Raw genomic sequence first — 23049 nt, 5'->3', positions numbered from 1 at the left:
AAGGAATCCTCAGAACCTTAGGCCCCCTGCAAAACCGTTCACCTGACTCCATCAACCTCCTGACCCCACCGACACCCCGCACCCCTACCTTCTACCTTCTTCCTAAAATTCACTAACCCAATCATCCCGGCCGCCCCATTGTAGCTGGTTACCAAGCCCCCACAGAACATATCTCTGCCTATATAGATCAACACCTTCAACCCATTACATGCAGTCTCCCATCCTTCATCAAAGACACCAACCACCTTCTCAAACACCTGGAATCCTTACCCAATCTGTTCCCCCTGGAAACCATCCTTGTAACCATTGATGCCACTTCTTTATACACAAATATTCCGCACGTCCAGGGCCTCGCTGCGATGGAGCACTTCCTTTCACGCCGATCACCTGCCACCCTACCTAAAACCTCTTTCCTCATTACCTTAGCCAGCTTCATCCTGACCCACAACTTCTTCACTTTTGAAGACCAGACATACCAACAATTAAAGGGAATAGCCATGGGTACCAGGATGGCCCCCTCATACGCCAACCTATTTACGGGTGGCTTAGAGGAAGCCTTCTTGGTTACATCTTCATGATCTGGACTCACAGTGAAGAAGAACTCCAGAATTTCCTCTCCAACCTCAACTCCTTTGGTTCCATCGGATTCACCTGGTCCTACGCCAAATCCCATGCCACTTTCCTTGACGTTGACCTCCATCTGTCCAATTGCCAGCTTCACACGTTCGTCCACATCAGACCAACCAACAACCAACAGTACCTCCATTATGACAGCTGCCACCCATTCCACATCAAACGGTCCCTTCCCTACAGCCTAGGTCTTCGTGGCAAATGAATCTGCTCCAGTCTGGAATCCCTGAACCATTACACCAACAACCTGAAAACAGCTTTCGCATCTCGCAACTACCCTCTCGACCTGGTACAGAAGCAAATAACCAGAGCCACTTCCTCATCCCCTCAAACCCAGAACCTCCCACAGAAGAACCCCAAAAGTTCCCCACTTGTGACAGGATACTTTCCGGGACTGGATCAGACTCTGAATGTGGCTCTCCAGCAGGGATACGACTTCCTCAAATCCTGCCCTGAAATGAGATCCATCCTTCATGAAATCCTCCCCACTACACCAAGAGTGTCTTTCCGCCGTCCACCTAACCTTCGTAACCTCTTAGTTCATCCCTATGAAATCCCCAAACCACCTTCCCTACCCTCTGGCTCCTACCCTTGTAACCGCCCCCGGTGTAAAACCTGTCCCATGCACCCTCCCACCACCACCTACTCCAGTTCTGTAACCCGGAAGGTGTACACGATCAAAGGCAGAACCACGTGTGAAAGCACCCATATGATTTACCAACTGACCTGCCTACACTGTGAAGCTTTCTATGTGGGAATGACCAGCAACAAACTGTCCATTCGCATGAATGGACACAGGCAGACAGTGTTTGTTGGTAGTGAGGATCACCCTGTAGCTAAACATGCCTTGGTGCACGGCCAGCACATCTTGGCACAGTGTTACACTGTCCGGGTTATCTGGATACTTCCCACTAACACCAACCTGTCAGAACGCCAGAGATGGGAACTTGCCCTTCAGTATATCCTCTCTTCTCGTCACCCGCCAGGCCTCAACCTCCGCTAATTTCAAGTTTCCACCGCTCATACCTCACCTGTCATTCAACAACATCTTTGCCTTTGTGCTTCCGCCTCGACTGACATCTCTGCCCAAACTCTTTGCCTTTATAAATGTCTGCTTGTGTCTGTGTATGTGCGGATGAATATGTGTGTGTATGTGAGTGCATACCTGTCCTTTTTTCCCCTAAGGTAAGTCTTTCTGCTCCCGGGATTGGAATAACTCCTTACCCTCTCCCTTAAAACCCACATCGTTTCGTCTTTCCATCTCCTTCCCTCTTTCCTGATGAAGCAACCATTGGTTGCGAAAGCTTGAATTTTGTGTGTATGTTTGTGTTTGTTTGTGTGTCTCTCAACCTGCCAGCGCTTTTGTTTGGTAAGTCACATCATCTTTTAGATATATTCTATATATAAACATGAATATACAGTGAACGTGTATACTTTATATCTATATGGGTTCGAAAGTATACCATTTGTACTTGTATCTTTACTCCCTATTCCTATTTATAAATTCTTCTAAACTATAACATTGCTTTTTATTCATTTAGAAATTCTTCTAGACTATAATAACATTTGCTTTTTAGGTATGTGCCTATGTTCTCCAATGTGGATTCCCCAAATATTGACCTTACCTTATATCTGATCTTCAGAGCCATGTAATCTGGAGTATTTTCATATAGTGTGAGTCGGTGACAAGGTAGCATGTATTTCAATTTATGTCTAGTTTCATAGGCATGTGTGAATGTGTTTCCTTCAAACAGATGTGAGTTTTTCTGTTCAAAGAGAAGTATTACATATATGAAGATGGAAGGGATTGTCATGAAGTCCAGGCTTTCGAATAGTGGTTTGGATGAATGTCTACTATTGGTTCCTGTTCCCCCCCCCCCCCCCCCCCCCCCCCCCAAAATATTATTCCATATCTTATAAGTGTTATGAAATATGTGTGGTATACAGTTTTCTTCACCGTTGAATTTGTTACTTTGTGTAGTACCCTCATTGCATAAACTAAACTATTTAATCTCTTCAGTAAACAGTCCACATGGTTGTTCCATTGCAAGTTTTTATTTAAAGTTATCCCAAGAAATTTTACAGAATCAACTGTGGTCAGTTCTTTACTTGAATATTCTTTTGTGATATACATTCAGTAGTTTGTTTGGTCCTGAAGTGTATGATTTGGCTTTTTTCAAGATTTAATTTCATAGCATTATCTTTTATCCATTGTTCAAGTTCTTGTAGAGTTTGTTTTGTGGTCCTTACTAATTCATCAGTGTTTTTGCAGCAGACTACAGCAGTTGAGTCATCTGTATTGTATCTGTATTTACTTTGCTAGGCATGTCATTTATGTAATATAAGAACAGAAGTGGTCCTAATATCGAGCCCTGGGGCACGCCTGCTTGAATTTCTTTCCAGCTAGAGGAAGTTTTCTCTCCTTTTTGATCTATCACCACCCTTTGGTATCTGTTTTTGAGATAAGATGAAAACTATCTTATAGATTTTCCATAGAAGCCATAGGTACCCAATTTTTGGAGCAGTAGCTTATGGTTTACTGTGTCAAACGCCTTTGAGAGGTCACAAAAAATACCAGATACACTTTGTTTGTTGTCAAGGCATTTACTTACTTTAGAGATTAGTTCATTTACAGCTTGTAAAGTGTTTTGTCCCTTTTCTAATTGATTTCATACTATTGGTTCAACTATTTTAGAGAAAACTGGGAGTATAGACACTGGGCGGAAATTTACTACATCATCTTGTTTTCCCTTTTTGTAGATTGGACAGATTTCAGCATATTTCAGTCTGTCTGGAAAGCAGCCCTCATCAAATGATTGGTTTATTATTTTACAGAGTTGAGGTGCAATGCTGTCACTTCCTGCCTTTATGATATTTGTTGGAATTTCATCCCAGCCCACAGATTTAAGATTTTTTAGGGATTGTATGATGTTAGCTACTTCATGACATGATACTTCAGTAAATTTAAACTCTCTTGATTCCTGCAGTACAGCATCAGGTCTTATTAGTGGAAGTAAGAAGTTATGAATTTTGTTTGTGGTTATGAAGTACTTACTAAATTCTTCACAGATACATAACCAGTTGTGAATTGTACATGCAACTTGCACTATTAGACCAACTGTGGATAAATTAACTTCAATCTTATTTCAAAATACTCTAAATCTAGCTGCTAATATGCCAAAAGCATTCTCAGCAACTCTTTGTGCTCTGGATAACCAGTAGTTGAATGTGTGTTCTTCTAAGGTCAAGTTTCTTCTTGAGAATGGTTTCATTAAATTTGTAGTTAGGGGAAATGCGTCATCTGCTACAATAATGTAATCAGGAGGCAAATTCAGGCTGTTGTTTGTCAATGGCTGTTTTCAAAGTAGACAGCCTAAACACACTTCCATCATTAGCCCTTCCATTTGTGCCAACATCTACATAAATGAATTTACAATCCGTGAAATCTTCTCGGGTGATCAGCCGAGTAAAGGCGTCGTCTTCTCGCAACGTTTTGAAGGGTTTCGTACCCATCATCTTCACTTCGCTTGAAGATGATGGGTACGAAACCCTTCGAAACGTTGCGAGAAGACGACGCCTTTACTCGGCTGATCACCCGAGAAGATTTCACGAATGGAATACGCCGAGAAAGTCTCAAATCACGAATTTACAATCGTCGTCAACCAAAGCCAACAGTATTATGCTGTAACCCCCATTGTAGTTGTAAAATTCTGCACAGCTTCCAGGTGGCCATTTGATGGAAGTATGTTTACCATCCAATGCACCACAACAGGATGGAAAATTCCATTTGATCTCAAAACTGTTTTGTATTTGTCTCCACTCATCCAAAGTTTGAGGTACCTTCAACAAAAAAAACAAATAAACATTAAAATACAGAGCCAAGCAATATACTATTCAGATAGGCAAATCATTACAAAATTTCTATAATGTTGCTTTTGTATCTTTCAGAAAAGTCCCACTCAAGAATATTATGATGAAGAACAGGAAAACATTAGCCTCCTTACTGAACATCAAGAAAATGAGAAAGAAAATACTCAAGACATGGATGATGACAGCATTGCTAAGAGCACATTAAGGCAAAAGGAACGTCAGCACAAGAGAACCAATTTGCGATGCCAGTTTCAAAGAAACGACTTATTTCAAAACTTTCCAAACTTGAAAGTGCAGTTAATAAATTATGAAAAATTGCTACATAGAGACCATCGTCTACAAAAAAACAGCAGTGGATGAGTACGGCACATTGCTGGCCAATTGAGAACACTTCCTGCCTGAAGCTCTGCACTCTTGCAAGAAAATTTCAGAACCTTATCACCAAAGAAAAGCTAAAATAATTGCCACCATATTCGCCAGTTACTTCTGCGTCACCATACGAAAGTACATCTTCTCGTGTCAGAAGAAGAAGAAGAAGACCTTACCAGTTTGAACTCAGATGTATTCACAGTTGATGATATGATATACAGAAATCTTCAATAACTTCTCCAGAAATAAATACTGAGTTAATGTTTACGTAATGTTTATATAAAGTAATGTTTCATTTGAAGAAAACTTTGGGTCAGTTATAATACCTGAGAAAAAAAAGAGATGAAATTTTTATTTGCCTTGTCAAAGTTTCATAATGAAATGAAAATGGTGTGGCATTTTATTGCCATGTGCAAGTCTCTTTAATTGAAGCCACTTTGGTGACTTACATGTCGATGATGATGACAAACACACAACACCCAGTCCCCTGCTGGGATCTGAACCCAGGCTCCCTGCCTGGTAGTCAGCAGTGCTGTCAACTGAACTACGGAGGTGGACAATGTTTTGTAATAGTAGGTTATGGATGAAGATTTTTTTGTTCCTAAATAACAGTGATAAAATAATCAGTTAAATAATTACATAATTAATAGAAGGTATATCTAGATTACTTCCTACATGTCTACTTTTATCAAATTACACAATAATCAACCAGTAAAACTCACCTTTAAGTAGTGCCATAATCTACTTATGATTGCCTGGAGAACTTCAGGAATGAATCTTGCAAGTGTGGTGGCTGGTATGCGAAATAATAGTGCCAGAGAGTGAACTATCACCACTTGCTAAATTCCGCAGCGTAACCTCTAGTTTCTGTTTGGGAGTTATTGCATTTCTCATAACAGTATCTCTCTTGGCTATCTGTAGCTCAATTATGCTCAAAAGCTCATTAAATTGTTCAACAGTCATTCTCAATTGTCTCTTATATTCTAAAGGATCTTCCACTGACAGTTCACGAAACAAAGTGGATGATGCTACCATCGACCTACCCAGTCTATCTTGATTTAAAGTGGTTCTCAGCTCCTCACTTAAAGTTACAACAATTTCACCCACCACTTTGACAAAAGCCTCCTCAAACTCACTGTCACTGTCACATGCCATATTGTTCATGAAGAAACAAGTAACACTGTATACTCCACCACCTCTACCCCCCATTGGCTGCTACAGATGAAAAAATTTTGGAAGCCATTATTGACTTTGTGTATAGGCTTACGGGCCAGTAAAACTGGTGGCGTCCACTTCTGACCGCCAGAACTGGCTACCACTACTGGCACCATGTACAGCGGCCTTATCTCAGCACGTCAGCTGAGCGAATGTTTTCTTCCTGCTGCTAGTCTAATGGACAATGGCAACACCGTAGAATACGTTTGACAACTATGTGATCAATTTACGTTCTTGAGTGGTTCATAACTATGTTACTAAATCCACTCGATATTTTTATGTCCTTTAAATTACATTTGCAACCAGATTCGCAATGAAGATGTAGGAAATGTATGTTATTTGGTCCAGGAAGCACATTCCAACAGAAACTGCTGCTTACATTGACATTTGCAACATTAGTCATCTTATCCATCACATTGACAACAAGGATGCTCTGTTTTGCTACAGTTGTTTCATAGCTTAGTGGTATAGTGTGTTGGTGGCATTGCCAGTTTACATACTGCGCATGTGACACACAAAAAAAGCGTTGGATGCCTACAGTGATCAGTCTACTTGAAAGACGTTTGTTGTCGTTGTAATTTATGTAACTTGTCCTTTGACTTCCAATTTGACAATTTGTGGCAAAATGTTTTACCTTGCTAGTCCTAGTTTCTAACATTGTCTGACTGAGAAAATGTAGGCATGAAGGAGTCAGTGAAAGCAATAATTTGCTATTATAGCAAACTTTTGAATCCACTGGACACTTGAATTTTCTATATTGATTCTGAGAGTTTTGTTATTCCTATTTCTGCTTGTTTTAGGATCAGAGAATCCACTGATGATGGTGATATTTACCACTGAAACTAGTTTGGGGGAATAAATAAATAACAAGGCATACCCAAGAATCCCATATTGTTGTTTTTGTATGCAAACACGGACCAATGGAAGAATTTCAAGATAATACTATTGATAATACTGTTTCTTGGCAGATCACCAGAGCACATCAAGGGGCCAACCCAGGTGGCCTCTATAAGCGGGCCTATGAACTGTACAGACGTGCATGATCTCTGAAATCTCCTGCATCCTGAGTGAATGTACATCACGTATCAATGATTTTTTTTTTTTTTTTACTGATGCAACTGACAGTGCTGACAAGTAGTCAAAGATAATGGTAGCAGCACTGACAAAGATCTGAGGATGGCACACACAACAAGAATTGGGACTTTTTTGGTGAAAATTGTTCATGGAATTAGGGATTGTTCATTTAAAGTTGAAAGGAAAAAATACATAAAAATTGTGATTTGATATATGTTTAAATGAGTATAATCACCTATACTGATTACAGATTTCTTGCAAATTGGACCACAACAAAAAACAATTTGACAGTATATTTCCTTATGTCTAGATTTTTTAACTAAAAAAGATTGGACGACATTAAAAATCTCAGGACCTACCTGACATATGTTCATGGCACACCAATATGTTGTGACACAGTGGTTGAGAAATGATTTCCTAAACTGATGAAAGGCTCATAATTATTCTATATGAATAACACTTCAGAAAACATTGACTAATGTTTACAGTAATACTACAGTACTTTGCCTTGTTGTCTTTTAAACATATACTATTGTCACTAAATTACAGTGTTAATTCTTCCTCAACTGCAGATGCACTAAAACTAAACTTATGACTGTTGTTACTTCTTCAGAAACTTTTTAGTAATTAAAATATCAAATTTAATGATTTTTGGCAGTTTTAGCAAATTTTTCATTATCAGTGAATGAATAAATTAATAAAAGTCAGTGATTGGGAAGATACAGAGATCCTTGACTTACAAAAATACTCTGGTTCATTGCTATACAAATGTCTAGCAAAACTATGTATTAAAATCTGCACTTTGACTAATGATTTCTTAACAGTAAAAACACAGAATGTGATTTTGGTTGGAGAGCGTTGTGAGATAAGTAACTTTGTGTGCACCTCAGAGATTGTTACATGACTGGTATTACTCACATCAGACATCAACATTTTGACTGTAGCAAAAACTGCCAGGTCAAATTGTAGTAATAGGCTATAAATTTTTAGGCAATCCTGTATATAAAATAAGGTATTTTATTACAGTATCATGAAATTCATACCCATTAAAGCACAGTCTCATAAAACTTTTTGAGAGTTATGGCAGAATGCATAATTTCTGAGCTGTTACAAGGAGACTGGCTGTCTCAGCTTAGGTATCTCAAAATGAAATTTATAAAGAGGAAGTATTTACTATAAGGAATAAGGAAACAATAAATGAAAGGCAAAAACGTTAGCTATGGGTTCAATGTATCATCTAAAGACTCTTGTTCCACAATTTTCCCTTTTTTCATGCTTCTATTATTAATCAGGTCTTTTCAAGTTGGACCATTACATTTACTTCCATTTCAAGAAGCTGCTTTGTGAGAGGAACTAATGGGTAATATTAGTGTCCACTGAATGTTGTGAGGAACTCTCTGTTACAAATCCAGTTTCAGCAATGTAACAAAACATTGCATTATCATCACCTGATGACTTGACACATTGACATCATTAACTTGTATCACACACTATATATATACAAAACGGCCAACATGAATGTTTCACTTGAACAGTGTGCTGTCAGTGAACTACATGTTAAAGAGAAAAAATTTATTGCTGAAATTGATCTCTCACCCACACACAATTGTGTGTGTTGGTACCAGAAGTGTTAGGAGATAGGTGAAACATTTCAAAGATGGCAACATGAACATCTAAGATGAACCTCCTAGCAGTTCCCCTTTAACTGCCTCTGTGGTATGCAACAAAGTTGACAAGTTTATTAGAGCAGAGAGACACGTAACTGTGAATGAAATTGTGATCAGGCCCAGAACACTGTCAAATGCTGACTGGTTGCCATGTAATTTTGTGTCATATGGTGTCTTGTGGATATGGTATGGAGAGGAATGACGTCAGTGCACTGCTCTCCCAGCCATTGTTACCTTTCCAGATCTTGGAGCTGCTACTTGACATTCAAGTAGCTCCGCAATTGGCATAATAAGGCTGTGTGGACTCTCCCACCACATAGGAAAAATTCCTGGCATTAACAGGAATTCAACTACGGGTCCTCTGTATGACAAACTGATGTGCAGGCCAGTCAGTTATGATGGAGGACAAAGTGTTTAGATGAAGAAGATATTTTGACAGTCTCTGTGACAGTAAATGCAAGATGGTACCATCATCATGAATGTAATAGGGTTTACTACAGGTTAGGATTGGTCGAGTGGTTCTCCGCTGGAGGCTGGCCATGGAGCAGCTGAAGAAGGTGGCCAATCAGTGGACAGAACACTTTATTGATGAACATGAGTAGGCATGATTCAGCACATCTCAAACAGACAGACTACAGACAGTAGGAGGCGATCCTCAGAAGACCCCAGCACATTGGTAAAGGTGTGCTGACACAGGCGTTTCCCTAGGATGGTAGCGATGGCTTGGCTACCATAGAGTGCTGGCAGATGGCAGCTGAAGGTTGTGGGTGGTGGTGCGGCAGCAAGATGACATCTCTGCATCTGGGCTGGACACTCAGACAGCTGTCGATGGTTCGCAGTCTTGCAGAGGCAGTATCATAGATGTGGTGATGACCAACACAGGCTGTATGTCATTGATGACCAACACAGGCTGTATGTCATCGGAAAGCTCAGCTGTGACAACTTAATTATGGGCAGGTGCTGGTGGTTTAAATCCTGTCTCCACATGCTGACAGTTGTAAAAGCCCCCTTAGTTGAGGCTATGTTGAAATGTCTGGAGTGGAGTCAATGGCCTGGTGTAGCACATTCAGTAGCTCAGGTGATCATGTGGTTGCAGTCCATGTGATATCCCTCATACAGTAATGTCAGCTGTGAAAACTATGTCTGCTGAAACTCCTGGGCTGGCAGAGCACTAGCCAGTGGCCTGTGATCACTTTTGGTTGCTGGGCTGTGGCCCCAGCTGTCAGTGTTTGAGCCATTTCATTTCCTCCCTCCTTAGATTAATCCAGTCCTCCAGATTCCTATTTTGTTAGTCTGACTGTAAGAGAGGCAATTTCACACCTATCAATGCTTATTAATTGCTTGAATAACACTTTGATGTGTCCTCCTTTTCATTTGATTTTACACCAGATACAGTATATCACTCCTACGATGTTTAAGCACTGAATTTCTGCCCCCTCTTTGTTTTCTTCGTCTTTTTTCTTTCATGACTTATTATTATTCACTGTGATTGAGTCACTTCTTGACTGGTATGAGCATTACTATTGTGGACACAAAGTCTGGATGAAATTAAGAGTGGGGCTTGGGCAGATCTATGTCTGAGATAGTTGTACACAATACTTATTATGATCAAATTAACAAACAGCTGATGTGCTATTCGCTACATTTATGAGTTGGTTGTGTCATTTGTTCTATTGTTTTCTTATGTAATTGAAATCATACAACCATTTTGTGCTTCTATCATTTGGTTCAGGGTAGCCAGAATATTTGGGTCTAACGAAGCATTTATGAAAGTCAGGTTTCCCATGGATACAGTTTCGAAAGGCAGGTTCAACAGGTAAATTAATGAGTAGCTGGAATTTAGAGTTGTGGCTCTGGTAAAGGTGACAAGTAACCAGAAAATGGAACCTGAAATGTTGAATTGCTTGCCAATCGTTAACAATCCCTAACCTTGTAGCTTTATGCACTGGGTACTGTTGAAATTTCCTTGGTCGTAGCAGGTGGCAATGAATGCTATCAGTTTTGGTACTGAATACGGCCATTGTGACCCTATCTTCTGGACTTCTGAGACTGAAACAGAGTATATTTGGATGACTCAGATACGGTATGTATTCACTCTGTGAGGCAAATAGTGACTTGCCCATTTCTGTACTGTAGTGACTCCACAGTGGCGAGCAGTACTTCCTCAAATCCTTACTCACCTTAAATGACTCACTTGATCCAGAAAACATTCATTATAAAGGATCTTCAACCTTAAAGTTACACACCAATGTGTCATGCACATACTTACTATCCACTCTCTTTCTGTGTGGTTATCTATTTCTATACCAAATACATTTGAACAAAACACTTGATTCGAATTAGACAAGCTACAGTTCTGTTAACAGTTCTCCAACCTACTATCCATATGCAAATGTCCCACATGAACCTCTCCCAAAGAAATAACACAACATAAATATAACATAATACATAACTGATAATTATGAACATTTAGCTTGTGAGACAATCTCATGGTCTTAAGATTTATGGATGTGATAGAACAACCTCAGGTACACTCCGCACCACTGGCTTATTTCTACCTTTCTTTCTTCTGCTTGCTGTATCTAATTCCCTTCCTTCTTTGGAAGGAGCTGCCAGCAGCTGAGGCAATTCTTCTGGTTCACCTTGAAATTGATGGATTCTACTCATATGGACAATTGTGGGTCAGGTCGGAAGTTGCATTTTAATATCATTGGAAGATGTTGTTTAAACTACCTGATAAGGTCCTTGGTACTACTGAATGAACTTCTTTGTTTTTCCTTTCAGAACATGAGGTTTAGACATTATATTCCACTGCCCAACATGATATTTGTGTAATTTCCTTTTCTGATTCTGTGTGTTATCCTGTCTTTCAAGAGCCTTTGTGTTCATTTTTTTCACCTAATGCCATATCCCTTTTAGCCCTCCCTTCAGTAAGGTCCCAAACAGATGATACATTCTCCAATGGAGTCTTTGAAATGGTATTCTCTGATGACTCAGCTTGGCTGTTTGAGTGCAAGTGATGCAGTCCTTTAAGCAATGCTTAATGCATTGTTTCCTCTGTGGCCGCCAGTAATTTTCTGCAGTGTGGCAGTTCAAAATGGTTCAAATGGCTCTGAGCACTATGGGACTCAACTGCTGAGGTTATTAGTCCCCTAGAACTTAGAACTAGTTAAACCTAACTAACCTAAGGACATCACAAACATCCATGCCCGAGGCAGGATTCGAACCTGCGACCGTAGCGGTCTTGCGGTTCCAGACTGCAGCGCCTTTAACCGCACGGCCACTTCGGCCGGCGCAGTGTGGCAGTCCATGGCTCTCAGTCCCCTGTGCCCGGCTAAGATGGAACAATGTGTTAGCTCCAACATTTTGTCCTGTAAATAGGCTGGCACAATGATAAGGCAGCACCATTGTGTTTGCTTGTAAAACACTCCATCATCAGAGCTGAACTATTTGTGTTTTGTGTACCACTGACAATTAGTGTCAGTGGCCTGAGCTCTGTGTCACTCTTCTGTGCTTATTCTGAAGCAGTCTACAGCACATACTTGGCAGCTTTATCTGTCAGTATTACCATGAATCTACCTGGACAATACACTACCTCGAAACCAAATTTGCTAAGCATTGAGGCCCAGTAAGTTAGCATACTGGTTGGATCCTTTTATTGAGAAGCCATTTTAGTGTGAAACTATTTCTTATGACGTTAAAGACTCCCATACAGAGAGCAACAAAAATACATGACACCAAAAGTAGCACCAGCATTTCCTTTTCGGTAGAGGAATATTTTTTTTTTTTTTTAATTTATTTTATTTTATTTTTTTTTTTTTTCAGTTGCGTGAAAGCATAGGCTTTGGGGTGTTCATTCCCATCCACTTCTTCATACAGGACACAGCTGAGAGTGTGGTTGCTCAAATCACATGACAAGATAAACTGTTTTTGATAGTCTGGAAAAATTAGAACAGGAGTTGTGGTTAGTAATACCTTTAACTGTTGAAATGCTTCTTGACAATCCGGAGTCCAGTTAAATTTTATTTCTGCTACCTCTGCAAAACCTGGAATGTCTTTTTCTATAGAAATTCATCATCCCATGATATGATTGTGCTCCTGTTACCTTGCTGTGTGTAGAAAAATCTTTTACTACTTGCACAAGCCGAGTATCAGCATGTACCCCTCCTGGCCAACAATATGACTTAGATAGCAGACCTCCTGCAATTCAAAGTGACACTTTTCTAACCTGAGAGTCAGCCATACTGTGCACAACCATTCAAATACTTTCTGCAGACGTATCATGCACTACCAGGTGTCCTTGGAGTGTACTATGATGTCACCTAGATGTAGAACTCCACCTAATAAGCATTGGAAAGTTGCTAGTGCATTTTTCAGACCAAAACAACATAAATTATTTAGATTGAACCATACACATCAGTAATCATATTCATGCTTTCAAGATTTATAGTAAACCTATACTGTAATACATGCCAGTTCTCAACTCCAAGTGACCCATAAACAGGCTGCTTTTCATTCAGTGATACATAACCTAATATCTATCCCCATGAGTGATGACAACTTCCAGATTTAGTTAAATACAGTCAAACAAATAGCATCAAACAAAGGCATTGGTGGACTCAGTAATGCGCAAAAAGGAGAAACAACAGGAGTACTCACTTCTTTACCTTGTTCTCAAACCACCACCTCAAGACTGCAATAAAAGGGGTACAGTTTGTAATGGGACACACTCCTCTAGCAATACTTAAAAAAAGCCTATACCAGTATTAATCTTGTATAGATGAAGATTATCTCAGCTGTTTCATTAAAGGAATTTCATGTGATTTTGTATATGATGTATTATTTTTCATCAAATTTATTTCTAGTTCATTTATAAGATAATGAGTTTATGTGATAAAGATTCTACTTTTGTCAAGAAAGTTTGTAAACTCTTTTGTTTTGTAAACTCTTTGGAATATTGTGAGTTTGGCAGAATGTTATGAGTAATGGGCATGCCTCTAATGGAAATGCATGTGTATTTTAATTTCTTCTACAACAATGTAATTGATTGTTTTACGAAAATGGAGATTTTGAAGTCAGTGTGATATAAAAGAATGGGATAAAAGAAAAGAAAATCATAACAACAGATAATACTTCTTCAGTTACTTAGTCATCTGGAACCAAGTAAGTTAAAATTTCAACCACAAGAATGTATCCCTAGACACAAGAACTGGAGCCAACAACAAGAGAAGATGAAGATAAGTAAAAAGTTTTTCTTTTGTATATCTTATGCCTCTCGAAGCTTTTGAAAATAATGAAGAGACTAAGAGAAATTTAATGGTGATATGTGGAAGGGTAAGATTACAAGCTTCATATTTAGGAAAAGCTTCTCTGAATGTATAAAAAAAGCTTAAATTCAGGAACTTTGAAACATCATTTTTTGTGCACAGCACAGCTGAACACTTTTTGTCCAATTGTAAAGACAGCACTTCAGCTTGGAAAAGAATGGAACATACAAAATCACTTGTAACTGTTGCAAATTCTATGAGAGCATGCTGAAAAGTAATGCCTCCAAATTTTTTGTGTGAGCTTTTTAAATAAAATAAACATTATTAACATTCTACATCTGTATTCTTTATGCCTTCATATTTGCAGCTTTCTGCCACTAGAAGGCTCTGAATTTTAGTTTGTAACAAGGTAGAGTGTAATGTAATAAACTATGTGTATGAAAGGCAGTGCGCTGTAACTGAGTTTTGAATTTGAAGAATTCATGCACACATGGAGCAACCTCTCCTTCAGCATGGAAATGCCAGACCACATATGAGCGCAGCAACAATCTGATATCTTCAGTTCACCATCATTGATCATCCTCTATGCAGTCCTGACTTGCCCCCATCTGATTTTCATCTCTTTTCAAAAATTAAAGAACACCTTCGAGAACTTCACTTTGATAGTAATGAATCAGTTTAAGTAGAGATGAGGTTGTGTCTCCACCAACAGTGTCAAACATACTACTGTGACAGTATCAACAAACTTGTTGGGAGAAATGAGTTCGTCACCAGGATGATTATGTTGAGAAATAAATATGTAGAATGACAACACTGTTTGTTTTATTTAAAAAGTTTTAAGAGTTTTCTCATAAAAAAATTCAAAGGCATTACCTCTCAGCATGCCCTTGTATATAAGTTAGTCTGGTAGGAAAAATTCACCCACTTGAAGGAACACCATATATGTTGGAAATTTTAAAAAGGAGACTACTTTTGTGAACCACCTGCTCAAAGAAAGACATAGGCACAAGGTGCAACAGGAAGTCTTACACCAAGTTCATAAAAGGAGAAAGGCAAAGTACCTTCAAATAATGAAAATTAATATACATATGTCATTTTGCACAAGTTTAGTACTGAATGACCAGACGCAGTTGCTTTACTCATCACTTCTAACTGCAGATACTACTCATAATCCAATACAAACCATGTTGTAAATTACCCCTCACATGCCACATTTTCTCTTTTATTTCATTACTATAATTTCACATGCACTTTACTTTGTATAATCACAGCTGACACAATTCCATTGGAACATGACACCAAAGCTTATTGTCCAAATTATTTTCTTCTCAGAAAAGTTGTAATTTGTTATGTAGATCATTAGTTAATGTATCAAATATTTCATCTAAGTTACGTAATCTTGAATCACATTTTCACTGAAATAATTACTCTCTTTTAGTCATAAACCAAATGTTTGCAATTGTCGTCTTTGGAGACCAAGATACTCTGTAGATCCACTAGTTAAAAATCTATGATCCTACAAAAATTTCACTGCCACACATATATATCTTAGTACCTGATGATGACATAACATCTGAAAATTAGTATGAAAAATAAATATTACCTACTGTAGAATATCACTCCAGTGTTATGTGTTTTCATTCATAATGTAAACTGTTTTCTTAAGCAAAAACAGTGCTATATACAGAATATGAAATCAATACCCACAGCATTTGCAACATCACCTTACAATACACTCGGTAAAAGAATGTTAATTAATAAAATTGTATAATTACTTCCATATTATTCCATGACAGGCAAAGTTGTCCACATCCTACCAGTGATACTAACCTCAAGTCCCTTTCTTAAATTCTCCATTAACTGTAATGTTTTTGTCCATCGGAGCTTGTTTCTACTTTACTTTTAGATGGTTATCATTACTGATAGCAATATGGCCTCTCATCAACACTATTTATTCATTTAACAATCACTACTTCATTATCTGGCATACCTATAATCATTATTAAATTGACAATTGAAACCAAAGATCACTATTCCTTATCATCAATAAACCAACAGATCCACAGATGTCAAATTGTATTCCATCTTTTCAGTGGTCATATTTGTAATTACTGAAATAAAGTGCTTTTTACCATTTGAAATGATTGACATGACACAATTCACAATATTTTAATGATAATTAACCCATAACCCTAACTTCATCATTATATTTCTCACAATTAGTTCAGTAACTTATATAATACTTCATAATCTTCCATAATACAGCATAATCATCACCATTATTGACATAATTATCAACATCATAATAGTCTACAAAGAAACTTAGCATATCATCATAATCATATCATCTCATGATAAAGTATAGTTACCTCAATTTCCGCTTATCTCTTGTCTAATTGCAACATCATGAGTAGTACAGCAATATCCATTTCATCAAAATTCCTCTGCAGTTAGACCATTTTCAACATTATTAACAGTGCATCTGATGCAATTCTTCATTACATTACATGTTCTAATTTTCCACAAAATGTTCCTCCTTTCCTAAAATACCTCATAGTATGAATGGGATAATTTCTAACAGTTGTTCAACTACTAAATACTTCAATTACATCAGAAATCCTACTGGTGTACCATAGGAATGATCACTACACATCAACTCCATAATTTACAACATGAGTCTTGGCCCCTCATCTTTCCATTAACTGGTTTCATCAAGAAAATAGTTCCTGTTGTGACTCGCCGATCATTCAAAGCGCTGCCCCACAATTAGGCGCGTTCTCTACGTGCGGCGCTGTCTGCCAGCCATGCAGCAGCTGCGCCACCTAAGCGGCCAGCCAAGCAGCGACCACTAGACTGGGACTCAGCGCTCATTCGAATGCTAATGTGTACACATGTCTTGCTTGTCAACTTACTCTGTGACTTATATGTGTTGTGTCGTTCTGAAATATATTTGTTCAACTTGATGTTATAACAATTGGCGACGAGGTAGTGGATTTTCCCTTTGCACCATTGACCCACAGGGTTCCATGGCTACTGTCGAGCAACTATTGCAAAATCTCCTTGAACAGCAAACGCTTCTAACAGCGGCAATTCGCGATTTTGTCGCGGCATCAAATGCGAGGCGTTTCTCGTCGTTGGCTGTACCTCCTTTTTCTCCTTACGATGAGACAGTGGAAGACTGGTCTGATTATGAAAAACGTCTTCGACAGCACTTCTTGGCGTTTCATGTCATGGACGAACAACCATATAAATCTCTGTTCCTTTCCTGGATTTCACCTCAAATGTATTGGTTGTTGTTGCAATTGGCACCTTTGAAGGATCCTGCATCTTTGTCCTTTGCTGAAATGTGCTCACTTCTGTCTGTCTATTTTCAAAAGCAAACGCATGTGGTAGCCTCTCGTGTTGCTTTTTGTCATTGTCGAAAACAGCCACATCAATCCTATCACGCTAGGGCTGCTGAACTTCACGGCCTCAGTCGAAAGTGTCAATTTGTTACTGACGTTCACAAAGAATCCTATGCCAATTCCATGGTACGGGATGCTATTATCCGGTCGGCGCCCGACAAAGAAGTTCAGCAACGTGCCCTTCAGTTGGCGAATCCGACTCTAGATGAAGTTCTCTCCATTGCACAGTCTTTTGAAATTTCTCGCGCCGCTGGGGCGCAAATAGAGGCATGGGGTGATGTCGGGGAAATACAACCTCTGTGCACTGTTGACGACGCGTGCGGCGTGTCCCCGCCGGCCGACGTGGCCGCAGTGGGCTTCCACGCGCAGCCTCGGCCTAGCCGTAAACAAACCGCTAAGAAACTGCAGCAAAACACCCAACAACTTCCTTCATGTCTGCGGTGTTTTATGAAACATTCACGCGAGGATTGTCCCCAACGTTGGGCTGTGTGTCACAATTGCCAAAAGAAAGGTCATGTGTCTTCCATTTGTAAATATGACCGCATACATGATGTTCATGCACATGACACTGATTCTGATTCTGTGTGGTCTGTCAATTGCAGTTCTTCCCTTTCAGGGAAGTTATTCCTCACTGTCCAAATCCTTGGTCGAGATGTTCGCATGCAAGTGGATACCGGTTCTGCTGCCACTATAATTAATTCTCAGACGTATCTTCAGTTGGGTTCTCCACTCCTGTCACCTGTCACCCAGCAATTACGGACGTACAATAAACAGAAGATTTCTCTCTTGGGACAGTTTAATGCTGAGGTATCTTACAAATCCGTCATTCGCATTGTTCCCATATTTGTGGTCGACCAGAGCAATGCAGAAAATCTTTTTGGTTTCGATGCCTTTCGCGTTTTTGGGTTCACCATAGATGACTCTGTCAATATTGTCTCTGATGCTATTCCTTATGCTCAACTGAATTCCTTGTCGACGACATTTTCGTCCCTTTTTTCTCCTGCATTAGGCTGTGCAAACAACTTTGAAGCTCATATCATGCACAAACCCACTGCTCGGCCTAAGTTTTTTCAAGCTCGGCCCATTCCTGTGGCCCTTTGTGATCGGGTAAAACGGGAGTTGGATCGTCTCACTACTTCAGGGGTCTTGCTTCCTGTCACTTCCAGTGAGTGGTTCTCTCCTGTCATTGTGGTTGCTAAGCCAAATGGTGATATTAATCTCTGTGGCGATTTCAAAGCCACTGTAAATGCTCAATGCCTCATCGACACTTACCCTATGCCCCGTCCTGAAGAACTGTTCACTAAACTTGCTGGAGGCCAGTATTTTTCTAAAATTGACCTGTCAGAAGCTTATCATCAACTTCCTCTTGACACTGCTCCCCGGCAGTTTCTAGTCCTTAACACACCTTTCGGCCTCTATCAATACCAACACTTGCCATTCGGGGTTGCTAGCGCCCCTGCTCTCTTTCAGCGATTCTTGGAACAATTATTGCTACCTGTCCCTGGGTGTATCAATTACATGGGTGACATTGTTCTCACTGGCTCCACCACTGAAGAACATCTTCAAAATCTCCGCACACTTTTTCATGTCTTACAGACTGCCGGTCTTAAGTGTAATCTTCAGAAATCACAATTTTTTCAGGCATCTATCACGTACTTGGGGTTTCAACTCTCTCGGGATGGTATTCGTCTGCTTCAGCAAACTGTCGCTGCGATCGATGCCCTTCCTTGCCCTACATCTGTTAAGGAACTGCAGGCCTTCTTGGGGAAAATAGCATACTATCACATGTTTTTACTGTCTGTGGCTTCGGTGGCTCAGCCGTTGCATCGCCTGTTGCATAAAAACGTGCCTTTTCACTGGTCTGCGTCATGCGATGCGGCTTTTCAGAAACTGAAGACTATGCTGAAACAGGCCCCGTGCCTGGCTACTTATCGACCTGGCCAACATCTTGTTCTTGCCACAGACGCCTCTCAATACGGGGTCGGTGCAGTCCTTGCGCACCGTTTTTCTGACGGTTCGGAACAACCCATTGCTTATGCCTCCAAAACTCTCACGGATGCCCAACAAAAGTATTCTCAAACTGAAAAAGAAGCTTTGGCCATTATTTATGCTCTTCATAAGTTTGGTGTTTTCTCTATGGCTCAAAATTTCATCTTGTTACGGATCACAAACCACTTGTTTCCTTATTTCATCCATCAACGTCACTTCCCGACAAGGCTGCACACCGCCTCCAGCTCTGGGCTCTTTACTTGTCTCATTTCAGTTATGAGATTCATTTCCGGCCAACGGCTCAACATGCAAATGCTGATGCTCTTTCTCGCCTTCCCATGGGTCCTGATCAGGCATTCGATAGGGACGAACTTTTGTGTTTCCACCTGGATGTTGCCGAGCAGCAGGTTGTGGACAGGTTCCCCATCACAGGGGACAGGCTGGCAGCTGCTACAGGTTCTGACCCTACCCTCTCCCGGGTTTTACGCTGTATTCAGAAGGGTTGGCCAGATCGCCCGTCCGCTAAGACTTCTGATCCGTTGCGGAACTACTACACTTTGCGCTACCGCCTCATGGCTAGGGATGGTGTTATCCTCCTCTCCACTGACAATGCTTCATCGCGTGTTGTGGTACCTGCGTCTTTGTGTGCTTCGGTCTTGCGCCTCCTTCACCAAGGGCACTGGGGTGTGTCTCGCACAAAATCTCTGGCGTGCCGTCATGTGTACTGGCCTGGCATCGACTCTGAAATAGCACACATGGTCGCTGCCTGCGGCCCTTGTGCGTCACAGGCCGCCACTCCGAAGTCATCTTTGTCACTGTGGCCTTCGCCTGAGAAGCCCTGGGAGCACATTTATACTGACTTTGCGGGACCCTTTTTAGGTACTTATTGGCTCCTCGTAATTGATGCCTACTCTAACTTTCCTTTCATTGTCCGTTGCATGTTGCCTACCACCGTGGCAGCCACCAGTGCTCTCACCCACATTTTTTCTTTGGAAGGCCTCCCCTCTACTCTTGTTACTGATAATGGTCTATTTGCCTCTTCTGAATTTGTGGATTTTTGTGCTCATCACAGCGTTATGCATGTCATGGCCCTGCCGTTCCATCCACAATCCAACGGTGAGGCTGAACGACTGGTCCGCACATTTAAGGCTCAGATGTGGAAACTTCTGACTTCTTCTGCTGCTGATGATGCGCTTCTCCAGTTTCTGGCATCTTACCATTTCACCCCCATGGGTGACCACAGCCCGGCTGAGCTCTTACATGGCCAACAGCCCCGCACGCTACTTCATCTTCTGCGGCCTTCCACTTCACGGCTGCGGGTGCCTTCACTTGGCCGGTTCACCGCCGATGACCTTGTCTGGGTACGGGGATATGGCAGGCGGCCAAAGTGGAGCCCGGGCCGCATCTTAAGACACCGTGGCAGACGCCTGTATGAATTCCAGACGGACACGGGTGTTGCAGTGCGTCTTTCGGACCAGCTTCGGCCTCGTGTGCCAGCAACGCCTCTTCTGAATGCCGCTACACCACCACTTTTGGCCCTACCTGACATTCGGGATCTTGGCATCTCTCAATACTCGCAACGCAGCCCTCTCACCGTCATCGCGATGCCAGTGCAAGAACGTATGCCACCAGGAGACGTGCCCATGCAGGAACCGGATGACTATCCTCTGTCAGAGCAAATCTACTTGCCTCCTCCTCCAACGGATGCAGACACATCGCCCATGTCTCCTGTTATATCAACTGGACTTGCCGCAATGGGCAGACTGGTGCGGGGGCCCCAGCAGATTCTACCCCTACGTCTCCTGTCATCTCGACCCGTTATCATCGGGGACACTTCCGTCCGTACGGGAAGCCTCCTCTTCGAGACTTTACGGCGAGTCAAACAACGCCTATGGGCATTAGCCATCTCCAGGACACCTCCATCAAGAGCAGTGCAACAATTTCAAAGGAGGGAAAAGTGTTGTGACTCGCCGATCATTCAAAGTGCCGCCATGCAATTATGCGCGTCCTCTACGTGCGGTGCTGTCTGCCAGCCATGCAGCAGCTGCGCCACCTAAGCAGCCAGCCGAGCAGCGGCTGCTAGACTGGGACTCAGTGCTCATTCGAATGCTAACGTGTACACATGTCTTGCTTGTCAACTTACTCTGTGACTTATATGTGTTGTGTCGTTCTAAAATATATTTGTTAAACTTGACGTTATAACAGTTCCACAAGTCACAGAATTATAATTATTTAAGTGAAGCCAAATATGTGTAAAACTGTACAGGAAGACCACACAAAGCTTAATTTGAATGAAAAAGATATTTCAGTTCATATATAAACACAATCATTAAGAAAATATGTATTTACAATTAAGAAAATATGTATTTACAACTATCTTCAGTAGTATCAGTTTGGCTTTCATTTATTAAGTATAATGCTTGCAAATTCTACACCTGCATCTGTACTCTGAATACCACTGTGAAGTGCATGGCAGAGGATATGTACATGATACCAGATATTAGGGGTTTCTCTTTTTCCATTTATGTATGGGTTGTGAGAAGAATGGTTGCTTAAATCCCTCTGTATATGCTGCAATTAGTCTAACCTTGTCTTCACAATCTCTTTTGGAGTGATACATAGGGGCTGTCATATATTACTAGATTCATCCCTTAAAGTCGGTTCTAGACATTTTAAAAGTAGGTTGTCACAAGATTGTTTGGATTTGTCTTTTGCCAGATCAGTTCTCTCAGCACCTTCATGACACTCTCCCATGTTTCGAACAAACCTGTGACCACTCATGGTGCCCTTCTTTGTATCCTTTCAATACTCCCTGTTGGTTCTATTGGGTATGGTCCTGCACACTTCAACATATTCTATGACAGGTCACAAGAGAGTTTTGTATGGAGTTTTCTTTGTAGACTGATTGCATTTTCCTAATTTTCTACCAATGAACTTCAGTCTGCCAGCTGCTTTAGCAGTGACTAAGATTATGTGATCATTCCATCTCATATCCCTATACATTGCTAAATCCAAGTATTTGTAAGAGTTGACTGATTCCAGCTGTGATTCATTGAGATTGTAGTCATAGAATACTACGAGGGTTGCCCAGAAAGTAATGCACTGCATTTTTTTTTCTCAGCCAAAATCAATGCTACAAATGTGAAACAATATGTATGTATTATTTGAAGTCTCCTGAGTGGGCATGTCAAGTTTCCGTCACTTCTGACAGATAGCATGGCTGCAAGACAGTTTCAAAATGGCGTCTGTAAGTGATGCAAGTTACAAGCAATGTGCCGTCATTGAATTTCTCACTGTGGAGAATATTCATAAACACATGTGCAAAGTCTATGGGGTATCTGCTGTCGACTGAAGTACAGTTAGTCACTGAGCATGGAGGGTTAGGTCATCAGAAGGCGGTTCAGCAGAGCTCCATGATTTGCAGCGTTTGGGGAGACCATCCACAGCTGTCACACCTGATATGTTGAAGCGAGCTGATGTTGTTTGGGCCACTAAAGGATGCCATTCATGGAAGCCATTTGGAGGACAATGAGGAAGTGATTCACACACTGAAGCACTGACTCC

The sequence above is a fragment of the Schistocerca americana genome, chromosome 3, assembly GCF_021461395.2.
Source record: "Schistocerca americana isolate TAMUIC-IGC-003095 chromosome 3, iqSchAmer2.1, whole genome shotgun sequence".
Classification (NCBI taxonomy): Eukaryota; Metazoa; Arthropoda; class Insecta; order Orthoptera; family Acrididae; genus Schistocerca; species Schistocerca americana.
This window is presented reverse-complemented; position numbering follows the sequence as displayed.